General features: G+C 42.3%; 1 protein-coding gene across 4 annotated transcripts in view; it reads right to left on the bottom strand.

Moving 5' to 3' along the window:
• CHRM3 (cholinergic receptor muscarinic 3) overlaps window positions 1-13,803 on the bottom strand; it is a 1,211,018-nt gene that overhangs the window by 151,062 nt on the left and 1,046,153 nt on the right. For all 4 annotated transcript variants that reach the window (XM_029593910.1, XM_029593908.1, XM_029593912.1 and 1 more), the window contains one exon: window positions 13,511-13,652. The gene's annotated coding sequence lies outside the window, so the exon portion shown is untranslated. The remainder of the gene's footprint in view (window positions 1-13,510; window positions 13,653-13,803) is intronic.

Here is a 13,803-nt window from a genome sequence, read left to right as displayed (position 1 = left end):
ATTATTTAAAATTCTCCAAACACCAATAAAATATTTCAAAACAGCAGACACATCACATAATATTCAGTAATTAAAATGGCAGTCAATCAAGAAAAATAAACTTAAAAAGCCACCTTTACTAACCCCCTCCAGCAGCTCTCCTACTCCTGTTCCATGCAGGCCAGTAGCACACACCAGAAGCAGTCGTGACTGAAGCTCTGTACTCATGGTCCTCTTCCTTATTGCCCATGACCAGTCTCTCTGTCTCTCACACACACACATACCAGTTACACCCCATGACCAGTTTCTGTCTTTCACACACCAATCATCTCCCGACCAGTCTTTCTCTTACATACATACCAGTCACCTTCCTGATCAGTCTCTCTCTCTCATGCGCGCACACACACACACACACACACACACACACACAGGCTTCCCACTTCCATGTTCTATCTTATATATACAGGCTTCTCACTCCCATGCTGTGTCTCACACACACACCCATGTTTCTCACTCCTATTCTAGCTCTCGCCACATGCACAGGCTTCTCATTCCCATAATCACGTTCTCTCTCTCTCACACACACACACACACCAGCCACACTCACATACCAGTTTCTGTCTTTCACACACCAATCATCTCCTGACCAGTCTTTCTCTTACACACACACACACCAGTCACCTTCCTGAACAGTCTCTCTCTCTCTCTCTCATGCACACACACACAGGCTTCCCACTCCCATGTTCTATCTTACACATATAGGCTTCTCACTCCCATGCTGTGTCTCACACATACCCATGTTTCTCACTCCTATGCTAGCTCGCCACATGCACAGGCTTCTCATTCCCTCAATCACTTTCTTTCTCACACACACAATCCAGTCATCTCCCTGACCAATCACTTCCATTGTCTCTCCTATATACACACATCACCTCTCTGAGCAGTTTCTCTCAATCACACACATGCTCTCTCTCACACACTTACATAGATGATCTCAATCAAATGCTCTCACTTACATACAGGCTCTCAGTCACAGTTACACATGCACACTCTCAATCACACATACATGCTCTCACTTACAGACAGGCTGGCTGTCTCTCTCTCTCACTTCCTGCCCCCCCTCCCCCCGAGCACAAATAGTAGCTGCAGCAGCCTCCTCCTCTAGTCCCTGCAGGCCAAGAAAGAAGAATCCCATCTGCCATGGGAGGCTAATTCTGCTGTCTCCTGTGCCAATTTCTGGCTGCTTCTGATTTTGCTTCGGGCTCACACTACTGTTCGGGGCCACTTCTTCAAGATGTTGCATTTAACCATGCATTGTGTGGCAAGGAAAAGACAATGTGGAAAGCCTTCCAGTTAGAGATAATACATTTTTCCAGAAACAACAAGGCAGACAACTACAAGGAGTTGCTGGAAAACCTCCTCAGGGCATACACAAGCCTTAGCTACAACATGTTACTAAAGATTCAGTGAGCGATGAATTTCACCAGGACATTGTAGTATAAGGACAAATAAAGCCCACTAATGCTTGCAGACTGTTGCTGGACAGTGACAAGAGATGTTCCATTTAATGATGTTACACGAGAGAAGCCAAGAAAAGCCGAGTAGACACTGAATAAGGACCAAAGTACGCACATATATACATAACATTTTTTGGCCTATTGTTTCATAGTAAATTTTATTTCTATAATACTTTTGCTGATTTAATTTTTAAAGTATTTCATAAACAGGACAGGTGAAATATTATGCAGCCATAAATACATGAAAAGATTTAAGTTTCAATTTATGATTAAAACTCTACTATCTATGCGCTATCTAGGCAGTAGACATAGATATAATATGTAAAAGCTTAAATATCATGGAAACAGTGGCCAATCAGCTGGTTTAACTGTCATATTTGAATTCAACAGATCAACATCAATAATAAATGGCACATTTTATCTCTGAAACAGATGTCTTCTATCTATTTGTATACATTGCCACCAACATTGGCAAACATTTTGGAGAAGTGTATTTTTTATAGGGATGTGTAGAGGAAAAAAATTAATTTTTGTTTATTCATTCATTTCTTGGGAGCTCAGTTCATTTCTTTAATTTCAAAATGAAAAAACATTCATTTAAGGTCCATATTCAACTGCTGTGTGGCTGTGCTAGTTAGCCAGTTAACCTTAGGACAGCCCCACAGTTTGAGCAGAGTTAGCCAGATATGTTAAACAGCTAACTAACAGGCCAATACAGAACGGTGCGCTCGGCTGAGCGCACCATTAGCCCCCATCTGACTACGCGTTTTCGATGAGTTATTATTATCCCTTATACAATAAGGGGTAATAGCGCGAGGAAAACGCGTGTTCAACCCCCCCAAAAACTAATAGCGCCCGCAACATGCAAATGCATGTTGATGAGCCTATTAGTTACTCCCGCGCCATACAGAAAATAAAATGTGCAGCCAAGCCGCACATTGTACTCTCAGAAATTAATGCCTGCCCAAAGGCAGGAGTTCATTTCGGCTGGCACCAGGAAAGTGTACAGAAAAGCAGAAAAAACTGCTTTTCTGTACACCCTCCGACATAATATCATAGCGATATTAAGTCGTAGGCCCCAAAAATTAAAAAAAAAAAAAATTGTAAAAATAAATAAATAAATCAGCCCGTGGCTCGCGGGTTGGAAGATGGACGCTCAATTTTGCCGGCGTCCATTTTCCGAACCCATGGCCGTCAGCGGGTTCGACGACCGAAGCCGGTATAATTAAGCATCGGCTGTCAAACCCGCTGACAGCCACCCTCTTCTGCCAATAAGGAGGCGCTAGGGATGCGCTAGTGTCCCTAGCGCCTCCTTATTACCGCGGGCCATCATTTCAATACAAAATCATTCGCCCAGGAGAGTGGCCTGGGCGCATGTCAGGAGAGCGGGCGCTCGCCTTGTAGTGCAGGCTCTCCCGTGCATTTTACTGTATCGGCCAGAATGATATTTGGAGTTAGCTGGTAAACTTATCTGGCTAACTGTTCTTCTCCGGAATCCCTCCCATCTACCTGCTCATCCCTGGAATACCCTTGACTTAACCGGCTAAATTCTAGCTGTGTAACTAGTTACTAGCAGGAATTTAGTCGGACATGTGCTGAATGTAGATGAGTAAACCATTTAGACAGATAACTATTACATTATCTGTCTAAATAGCATTCAAATATGGACCTCTTATTCATTTGGTTTGTTTTTAATTTGCTATTTATGTCAATGGGGGAAACACTGCAGCCTATTTTCAGCTCCAGAATAGGGGCTTTCCATCAATTCTTATAAAATGTGTGAAACGATATCATTAGAGGGGGAAACAACTCCAAAGTACCTAGAATGTGGCAAAGTGGCAGCAAAAGTGGCATGAATAGTCAAAGGCTCCATAAAGGGGTACCAGCAGTGGCAGTTCTCTTGTCTAAAGCATCATCAGAGGAATAAAGAAGAAGCAAGAGGGGAAAGAACATCCCAAGGATCCAAAAAAGGGCATCAACAACAGTGGCATGAATCCTTGAAGTCAGCACGAAAGGCAAAGTGGCACTAGAGTGGCATCAGCATTGTAAGGAACCATGAAGGGGACTGAAGCAGAAAAGCTGGCAGGATATACTCCCAAGGCATCAACAGAGGGACAAAGCAGCATAAAGAGTGGCATCAACACACTAAATCAACTTTAGAGGTACAAAACAGCCCTCCAGAGTGACAGGAACACCCTGAGGTGTAAAGTCTTGGGTATGGCAGCAAGGCAGATTGGCAAAAAGACCCCCAAGGTGTAGCAGCAAGGCAGAGTGGCATGGGAGATGTTGTATTACTTGCCGTTTGTTAGATATAGTACAAGAGAATGGATTATCATAAGTATCATTTTCATGAGATTAGCTTTTATTACAATCCCTACTTGAGCTTGATCTTGCTACTAGGTGAAATAATGGGTTTCTTGTGAAATTTGGTTTACGAATTAAACTTTAGTCAAACTTACTATATGTAAATGGTTTCTTATTAGTGTGGTATTCCTGTTAAGTTATGAGGTTTGCTTTATTAATAAAACTTTTCCCATACCCTGTAGCTGAAAACATCTCTTCCATTAATTGTTCTTCTGGTTTTGCACGTGTTCTTTTTCTTTCTGATACTTTTACCACATTCAGAACATGGAAATTGTTTCTTTACTGTATATTTTCTTTTCTGCCTGTATTTCTTCCTTCTGACTGAGGGTTATTTTTTATGGACAAAGCACTCCATTATAATCAACAAACAATCAGGGCAGGAAAACCAGGCTGGGATTTTAGAGATTTAGAAGAAAAGGAAGAACCATGAAACAGTTGGATTAGGAGCAAAACATATTTTTTGTTTTTTTCACATTTAGGGGTAGATTTTCAAAGGGATATATATGCGTGTAACCCTCGAAAATGTACCCCTGTGCGTGCCAAGCCTATTTTGCATAGGCTCAGCGGCGCGCGTAAGCCCCGGGACGCGTGTATGTCCCGGGGCTTCAAAAAAGGGGTGATCCAGGGGTGTGGCCGGGGGCATGGTGTCGGTTCGGGGCAGCCCGGGGGCTGGCTGGGGGCATGATGGCAGTCCGGGGGCAGTCCAGGGGTGGGGTTGATTGCTCCGACACAGCGGCCTGTGCCAGGGCATGGCGTGCCAGCAACTGACTGGTGCGCGCAAGTTACCCCTGCCTTGGGCAGGCGTAACTTTTGGAGCAAAGGTGGGGTGTGGGATTTAGTTAGGGATGGGGGGAGGGTTAGATAGGGGAAGGGAGGGGAAGGTGGGGGAGGGGCAGAAATTCCCTCCAAGGCTGCTCCGATTTCGGAGCCACTTTGGCGGGATGGGGAAAGCCATCGGTGCTCCCCTTGGGCTTGGTGCGCGCAAGGTGCACATGTGTGTACCCCCTTGCGCGCGCCGAGCCCAGATTTTATAACATGCATGCGGCAGCGCATGCATGTTATAAAATCGGGCGTAGATTTTAAGATCTGGCCCAAATTAATTTCAAAATTCATTTCGTGGTGATCCCAAATCATGTCTTTGGGTGCAAAATGAAAAAAAAGTCATTTTTTTAGTTTGATCATTTTCATTGCCATTAAAGTCAATGAGGGAAGCATTATAGCCTATGTTGGGCTCCAGAATTGAGGTTTTCTATTTAATTGTCTTAAAGCTTGTGGGAAGAATTCAACAGAAGGGGGAGAGAACTCCAATGTACCTAGAAAGACTATGGATACAGGATAGTGGCACCAAAAGTGGAATGAATAGCTTAAGACTCAAAGATGTACCAGCATTGGCAGGATTTCACCAAATCACTGTGAGAGGAGCAAAGAAGCAGAAAATGTGGGAAGAACACGGCAAAGCTCCTCAAAATGGCAAGCGCAACAGTGACATGAACCCTTAATGGCATCTCAAGTGGCAAACTGGCACAAAAGTGGCATCAGCATCTTAATACAGTATGAAGAGGGAACAAATCAGAAAAGGTGACAGGCAGGCACTGATAAAGGGGCCAAGCAGAACAAAGAATGGCTTCAAGACTCTAAGCAACATGAGAGGTACAAAGCAGCTCCCACAGACTGACAAAGGTGTAAAGCCTGGGGTACAACAGCAAGGCACAGTGGCTAAGATAATTCCAAGGTATCATCCATAAAGCAATCCACAACCATGAGATGTAATGGTTTTCTGATCAGTTCATATTACGCACTTCTAACAGACCAATAAGAAACATCCACCAAGCCAAACTAACCTCCCATTCTCTCAAACACATCAAACACGTATCCACAAGAGAACGGTCTTTTTCCATTGCTGGTATAAAAATCTGGAACAATATGCCGTTGGTCTTGCGTCTCGACCCCTGTCACAAAACTTTCAAACAAAATCTCAAACTTGGCTGTTTTGAACAGGCTTTCTATCAATGAGCAAGGACTATCAGTAAAATTCAGTTTTATTGTATTAATTCTCACCTGATCCATGTTGTCATCATGTTCTTCCCACCCCCCATGTTTGTTTCACTTTGATAATCCCACTGTTCCCCATCCCCATCCTTCTCATGTTTGTAACTGCTGTGAAGCACCTGAACTTGTCCTTAATGTCTCCTCCAACAGATTAATGGCTTAAATTACTGTCATGTTCTTTCTTTTATGTTAAACTTTATTGGTTTATTATAGTTACAATAGTTATATTTTTGGTATATGGAAACTTGATAAATGCAAAGCTTAAAGCTGCTAATTGTTTTACATATTCTTTAAAACGGTTAATTGTAAAATCTGTTACTAATTTATTTTTTACTGTTTAATTTTTGTATAAACTGTTTTATGTAAAGCGTGTTGCTAAAATTAATGTTGTCTGTAAACCGAGGTGATGTATATCTATACGTACCACAGTATATAAGAATCTCGAAATAAATAAATAAATAAAATAAAGTCTGGGCATGGAAGCAAAGGTGATTGGCACAAAGACCACCAAAGTGCAGGATGGAATTTGGATTTTCTTGTGAAATGGGCTTTCCAAATGAAAATATCACATTTAGTACATGGAAATGAATTCACAATATAGGGGGTTTATATAAATTACGAGGGTGCTTTTTATAGAAAGAAATTCATATATGCTCCAAAAGAGGGCACCAGCAACAGTGACTTGAACCTTTGATGGAATCTGAAGTGGGAAACTGGCACCAAAAGTAGCACCAGCATCCTAAAGTATATGAAGGGGGAACAAATGAAAAAAAGTGGGAGAACCCCCCCCCCCACAAAAGGCAGGCACTGAAGAAATCCCAGTCTGCCTTTCTTTATCCCGGATACATTTGATCTGTCACTGGGGCGTGGTGGATGTTAAATTTATTTAATATTTCTCAGAGGTACCATAATGCCCACTGACTATGCTACACTAATATGTGTGTGTAGGGAATGCAGAGACAATCTGCACTTATTGTCACACTGTGATGTAGATTTTAAAAACATACGCGCGCGCTTACTTTGTTCGCGCACCAGGCGCGTATCTTATAAAATCCAGGGTCGGCGCGCGCAAGGGGGTGCACATTTGTGCAACTTGCGCGCGCTGAGCCCTGCGCGCACTGCCCGTTCCCTCTGAGGCCGTTGCTATTTCGGAGCGGCCTCGAGGGAACTTTCTTTCTACCCCCCCACACCTTCCCTTCCCTTCCCCTACCTAACCCACCCCCTCAGCCCTATCTAGACCCCCCCCACCTTTATCGGAGAAGTTACTACTGCCTCCGGGCAGTAGTAACTTACACACATCGGCGCGGCAGGCCCCGACACAGGCCGCTGTGTTGGGGCACTTGGCTACGCCCCCGGACCGCCCACACCCCCGGAACGCCCCGATCCCTAACCGCGCCCCCTGACCACGCCCCCGACAACCCCTTTTTGCAAGCCCCGGGACTTACGCACGTCCCGGGGCTTGCGTGCACCGCCGAGTCTATGCAAAATAGGCTCTGCGCGCGCAGGGGGGTTTAGGGTAGGTTTTCGGGGGGTACACATGTATCTTACGTGCATACCCCTTTGAAAATCTACCCCTGTGTGTACTTGTTCTCTGACATTGCTGAGCTTATTGGCAGGTTTCACAACATAGTCTGGTATGCTTCAGTCTCTGCCCTGTCCCCACCTCCCACTGCCCAGGTAGAGACAAAATCAGTAGCAACTCTGCAAGCAACTCTGTCTGCCTCTAGTCTTCACAAAGGAAAAAAAAAATGATCAGCAAGCAACATCAGTCCCACTCTGACAAAGAGCTTCTAACACAGTAGTGCCTGGCTGCTTTCCTCTATTTTGTGACTGGCACAGTGACAATCTCAAATGGGCAGCCGCCAAAACATTGGACTTAGAGAGAGCTCAAATAGTGTCTGCCTTCACAGACAATGCCTTCAGAAGGAATGCACAGCAAATTTCTGACATGCTCAATCTTCAGGATTAGTTCTATGTAAAGGATTCACCTGTTCTCTGGCACCTCCATTCTGCTGCATGTAAACCGGTACGATGTGCAAACAGTTATTGGTATATAAAAATGTTAAAATAAATAAATAAAAATAAATAGTGTCACTTTATCCAGTGTGCTGCAATAGGTTGGATTGGAAAAATGCTTCACTGTCATACATCAATCCTTCTTTTCTCATTGATAACATTTCTGTCCTACCCATGTCTGCTAGCTGGCTGCTCTATATTTTTTCTATCAATTCCTAACTGTACATCCTAGTGATTTCTAAGAAGCCATTGACTTTAATAGCCTATAGAAATCATTCTATTCAAACAAATGAAACGAATAGGATTATTTAAATTTGGAAGTCCCTTTCAAGTTATTTCAGGGAAACCTGAAGGAAACAAATTGGATCCTTTTTGTTTCTTTTTACTTATTTGTTTGAAAATAATGCACATCCCTACCAATAAACAGTGGCTGAACCCTTGAAGGAAACATGAGAGGAAAAGCAGCACCAAGAGTAGTACCAGCTAGAGATGTGAATCGTGTGATCGATCGTCCTTAACGATCGATTTCGGCTGGGAGGGGGAGGGAATCGGATCGTCGCAGTTTGGGTTTTAAAATATCGTGTAAATCGTGTAATTGAAAACCGGCACACTAAAACATCCCTAAAACCCACCCCGACCCCTTTAAATAAATCCCCCACCTTCCCGAACCCCCCCAAAATGCCTTAAATTACCTGGGGTCCAGTGGGGGGGGAGGGAAGGGGAGGGCGGGAAAACCGGCACACTAAAACAACCCTAAAACCCACCCCGACCCTTTAAAATAAATCCCCCACCCTCCCGAACCCCCCCAAAATGCCTTAAATTACCTGGGGTCCAGAGGAAAGGTCACGGTGTGATCTTTTACTCTCGGACCTCCGTGCATTGTAGAAATGGCGCCGGCGCTAACCTTTGACCTGTCATATGACAGGTCAAGGTAGCGCCGGCGCCATTTTGTTTTTTTGTCCCCCGACATCAGGAGCGTAGGAGATTGCTCCCGGACCCCCGCTGGACCCCCAGGGACTTTTGGCCAGCTTGGGGGGGCCTCCTGACCCCCACAAGACTTGCCAAAAGTCCAGCGGGCCGTCCGGGAGCGATCTCCTACCGCGAATCGTTTTTCCATACGGAAAAACGATTCGACTGCAGGAGGTCATTCCGGACCCCGCTGGACCCCCAGGGACGTTTGGCCAGCTTGGGGGGTCCTCCTGGACCCCCACAAGACTTGCCAAAAGTCCAGTGGGGGTCCGGAACGACCTCTCTGCAGTCGAATCGTGTTGCCATACGGCCGGCACCATTCAAAACATGTAAATGGTTTATAGTCAGTGTGGTTTTCCTAATAAGTTGTGTGATTTGCTTTATTAAAAAAGATTTTCCCATATCTGTAGCTGAATTCAGGTGGTTCCATTTCTTGGCTTTCTGGTTTTGCATGAATTATCCCTCCTTATTGAACCTTTTACTGCATTCTGAGCATGAAATGTTTTCTCCTTAGCATCTTTCTCTTGTGCCTGCATTTCTTCCATCTGACTGAGGGTTTTTGTGGACTTTTCCCATATTCCCAAAGAATTCCCAAAGACTTTTCACTTTTCCCAAAGAATCACCCCCGCTATGACTCATCTGTAGGAGTCCCACAGGGTTCTTCCTTATCCCCCATGCTCTTCAACATTTACCTTCTTCCACTATACCAGCCTGCTAACCAAACTGAATCTAAAACACTTTCTTTACACTGACGATGTCCAGATCTTGATCCCCCTTAAAGAATCCTTTATGAAAACACTTGAACATTGGGAAAATTGCCTCCAAGAAATCAACTCCCTCCTCACCAGCCTAAACCTGATACTAAATACATCCAAGACCGAACTTCTGCTCATCTCACCAGAAAATAGTAATACCTACTTCCAACTCCATCAGCCAGCCTACACACCATCCAAGTGAGAGGCCTAGGAGTTATAATCGACAACCGGCTGACTTTAAAATCATTTATCAACCGAACAACCAAGGATTGTTTCCATAAACTCCAGGTACTGAAAAGGATAAAACCTCTCTTCCACTCTCAAGATTTCAGAACAATTCTACAAGCAATTATCTTTTCAAAGATAGATTACTGTAATTCCATCTTACTAGGTCTCCCATCATCTTACACCAAACCGCTTCAGATGGTCCAAAACGCGGCAGCCAGAATACTGACAAACACCAGGAGAAGAGACCACATATCCCCAATCCTAAAAAACCTACACTGGCTGCCAATTCATTTCAGAATTATCCACAAGTCCATCACCATTATATATAAACCCATCCATCACCATGCTCTACCAGACCTACAAATCCCGCTCAGACAACATACCTCCTCAAGACCCATTAGAGAAGCATACAGAGGATCACTCCAGGTACCTCATATCAAACCACTCAGCATCTAACTTTGAGAGAGTGGGCCTTCTCAACAGCCGGAGCATCAATATGGAATTCCATTCTGCCCTGATCTCCGACAGGGCTTTGCCTTCCGACTTTTAAAAAAAGACTTAAGACTTGGCTGTTTAAACAAGCATTTCTGGACTCAAACTAAATCTCACTTCATCAACATCTATAGTCAGCCATTTCAGATCATTGTAAATAATTCTCCTCTCTTATGTTAAATTCCTACAGTCTTCTCTCTTTTCCCAGTTTTGATCATCCTTGGTTTATTGTAACTTTCATTCTTTCTCTCACAGGTTCCAGTTTTAAGTATTGTTAACACTTCCCTGTTAACTGTAAACCAGCATGATGTGATTGTATCATGAATGCTGGTATATAAAACCCTAAATAAATAAATACATATTGTATAGCTGAACTAATTTTCCATTTCTTTCCATTTCTGGGGTATAGCATATAAGCATGTGGCAGCAAGTCCCTGATGGTGGTATTAGGGGTGTAGCAAGTAGGCATGTAACAGCAAGCCCACTATCACGGTATCAGGGTATGACAATAGGCATGAGACAGCAAGTCACCTATGGTGGAAAAAGGGTATGGCAGCAAGTCCCCTATGATGGAATAAGGGGTATGACAGATAGGCGTGAGGGCAACAAAGCCATCTATAGTTTGAGAAGAACCATGACAGATACACATGTGGCTGCAAGTCCCCTATGGTCAGGTAACAGCATTCTCTCAAGACAATGTCTACAGAGGAAATGCACAATACATCTCACACTCATCTTCATTAACAAAACTGGATCCAGAGAGCAGTGATAAGCTGGATTAATGTGATATTTTGTCTTTGCGCTGTAGTCCTCTTTGACAAAAAGTCACATACAACTCATTAGGAAGGGCTGATTGCTAACTTGCTATACAGTTACAATTACTAACCATACATTGTATTATACCTGCTCCTCATTGATTCTATGGCCCACAGAAAATGAATGGGGAATGAAACAAATGGAACAAATAGGACTTGTTTAATTCATAGGATCCCCTTCATTTGTTTTAGAGGCCCATACAAGAAATAAATGGAGTCCCATTTATTTTGGAATGCCCATTTGCTTTTAAACAAATGCATATACCTACTGTTTCAATTAGATAAATTTATGGAACGTGAGGAGATTAGTGAATAACAACTAGTTTGTGTTTTGGAAGAGTCACAATATAGTTTGGGTTTTAGAAGGGTCACAATATGGAGCTGTTACTGCTTTAATTATTGGACCAACTGTATTGTAGATTAAAACAAAGTGTGTGTATTGGGGGGGGGGAGGGTGGTGCTGGATTATTAATCCAGCTAGATGTGTCAGCTGCATTTGATATAATTAGCCATGACTTCATGCTTCATTGGCTGTGGCAAATAGGTTTCACGGGGACAGCATTAAGATGATTTGAGTCCTTCTTGAGGGGGATGACTCAGAGAATGTAGTTAGGTAAAGCTTTGTCATTATGGAGAAAGCTATGCTCTGGAGTTTCCCAGAGGTCAACTCTTTCCTCCATCTTGTTTCATATATATCTGTCTGCTATAGGTGTTTTTTTTTTTTTTACAGAATTGATGGTGACATATATGTTGATAACACACAGCTTGTTTATACCTTGTAGAACCAGTGGCTCATTTCCTGTAGCATTCCTCTATAAGTGTTTGCATGATAATAGGGAATGGTTGGGTAGTATAGGGCTATCTTTAAATGTAGGAAACACCAAGAATATTGTGGTTGGCAGGACTCCCCCACATGATGATTTGATTATTACATTTGAGGTATGTTCCTTATCAGTTTTCACAGAGGTGAAACATTTTGGTATACTCTTGAATTCAAATTAACAATTAAACCTAATGTCCAATATGTAGGAAAAATGACATTTTATGAACTCAAATTGCAGAGACCTTTAAAGGCGTTACGTCCCATGAATCTGTTTAGAAACAGTATTCCAAGCTCTAATATTAGGTCAACTAAATTATTGTAATGGTTTGTGGGTTAGTTTACCTGATGAGCTTTTAAAAATGCTACAATTGGTACAGAATGTAGCCACATGGATGATCAGTGGTAACATGATAAGTGATCATATCACTCCTGTGTTAAGAGATCTATACTGGCTCCCTGTAAAAAGTAGATGTCATTTTAAATTAATGGTATTGCTGCATAAGTTGTTATTTTCTGAAAACAAGTGTGTGGTAGCCTCCATGGTTAAATTGGTATGAATCAGCATGAACTTGAGGTCAGACGGGTCAAAGATGCTTGCAATACCCTCTGTTCATCAGTATCGACAGCAGGAAACATATAAGAGAACATTTTCATTCGCAGATGTGGAATGCACTCTCGGCAGAGTTGAGAACGACAACTGATTTAAAAGATTTAGAAAAGGCCTAAAACCTATTTTATTTTAGGACATTTTAACTAATTACAGGTCTATTTTACCAGAATTATGTATTTTTTAATTGAGTATGTTTAGTTTGTTAGCCGCATCATGCAACGCTATTGGAGGAGGTAGGATATAACTTTGTATAAATAAATAAATATATCTCTATCTATATATGTAATTACAATATATTTATTCTTTTTAGTGCAATTGATTTTATTAGGAAAATTTGGATTGAGAAATGAAAACAGTACGAATGATTTAAGAACTAAAGAATAAAACCAAAATCCATTGACTCATGATAAATGAGCCATACTGCATACTTTGGTCTAGCAGTGAGGCGCTCTTTTCATGAGAAATACTTTTCCTAAGCCTGTCTACCTTGAGAATTTGCTTTGTATTTCACATATCTGGGAAATGACCCAAAAAAGTTCTATATGACATTGCTTTAATTGGAGCTATGGAAAATCTAATCTGGGAGTGCAGATGCACTGTTTCAAAAACTTAAACTGGGAAATATGTATCCGTTTGTTCTGTTTCCTTTTATCTCATTAGCATATGTGAATTCAATTCTAAATAACCTCTTCCCCAGCCCATAGTTCCCCTTCAAGAATCTAAAAGTATATCGCACCAAAAAGAGGAGTCGGGTTCCATACAAGGCAATTTTCTTGGGGGAGCTACAGTACATTTTGTATTCATTTAACTCTTCCTGAAATGAGACTGAAATGATTAAAATATGCATAAGCATAAATGCATTTACAATTCAGATGGGTTTCATTCAAACTTACTTGTGGTAAGGCAGGAAGGAGTGCACTAGAGCATCAGGTAACTGTATCTGCCCTTTAAGAAGATGCTATTGAGGACCCTCTGCAGTAGGAATCCTGAGCAGGCCATGTGCTTCTAGTAACAGTCATCTCTCCAGCAGGCTCTCTGAAAAATGTATAGAAAAAAAAAAGTGGTTTAGAAGCCGAGAAACACCTTAGGCATTAATAATAGGGACTCTATAGGATGTGCGATTTATATTATGTATTTGTTATGCAATATATTTACATTCTGTTGGTTTAAACTTGTTGTGAGCTGC

This window comes from Rhinatrema bivittatum, chromosome 3 (genome assembly GCF_901001135.1).
Source record: "Rhinatrema bivittatum chromosome 3, aRhiBiv1.1, whole genome shotgun sequence".
NCBI classification, from domain to species: domain Eukaryota; kingdom Metazoa; phylum Chordata; class Amphibia; order Gymnophiona; family Rhinatrematidae; genus Rhinatrema; species Rhinatrema bivittatum.
This window is presented reverse-complemented; position numbering and strand designations above follow the sequence as displayed.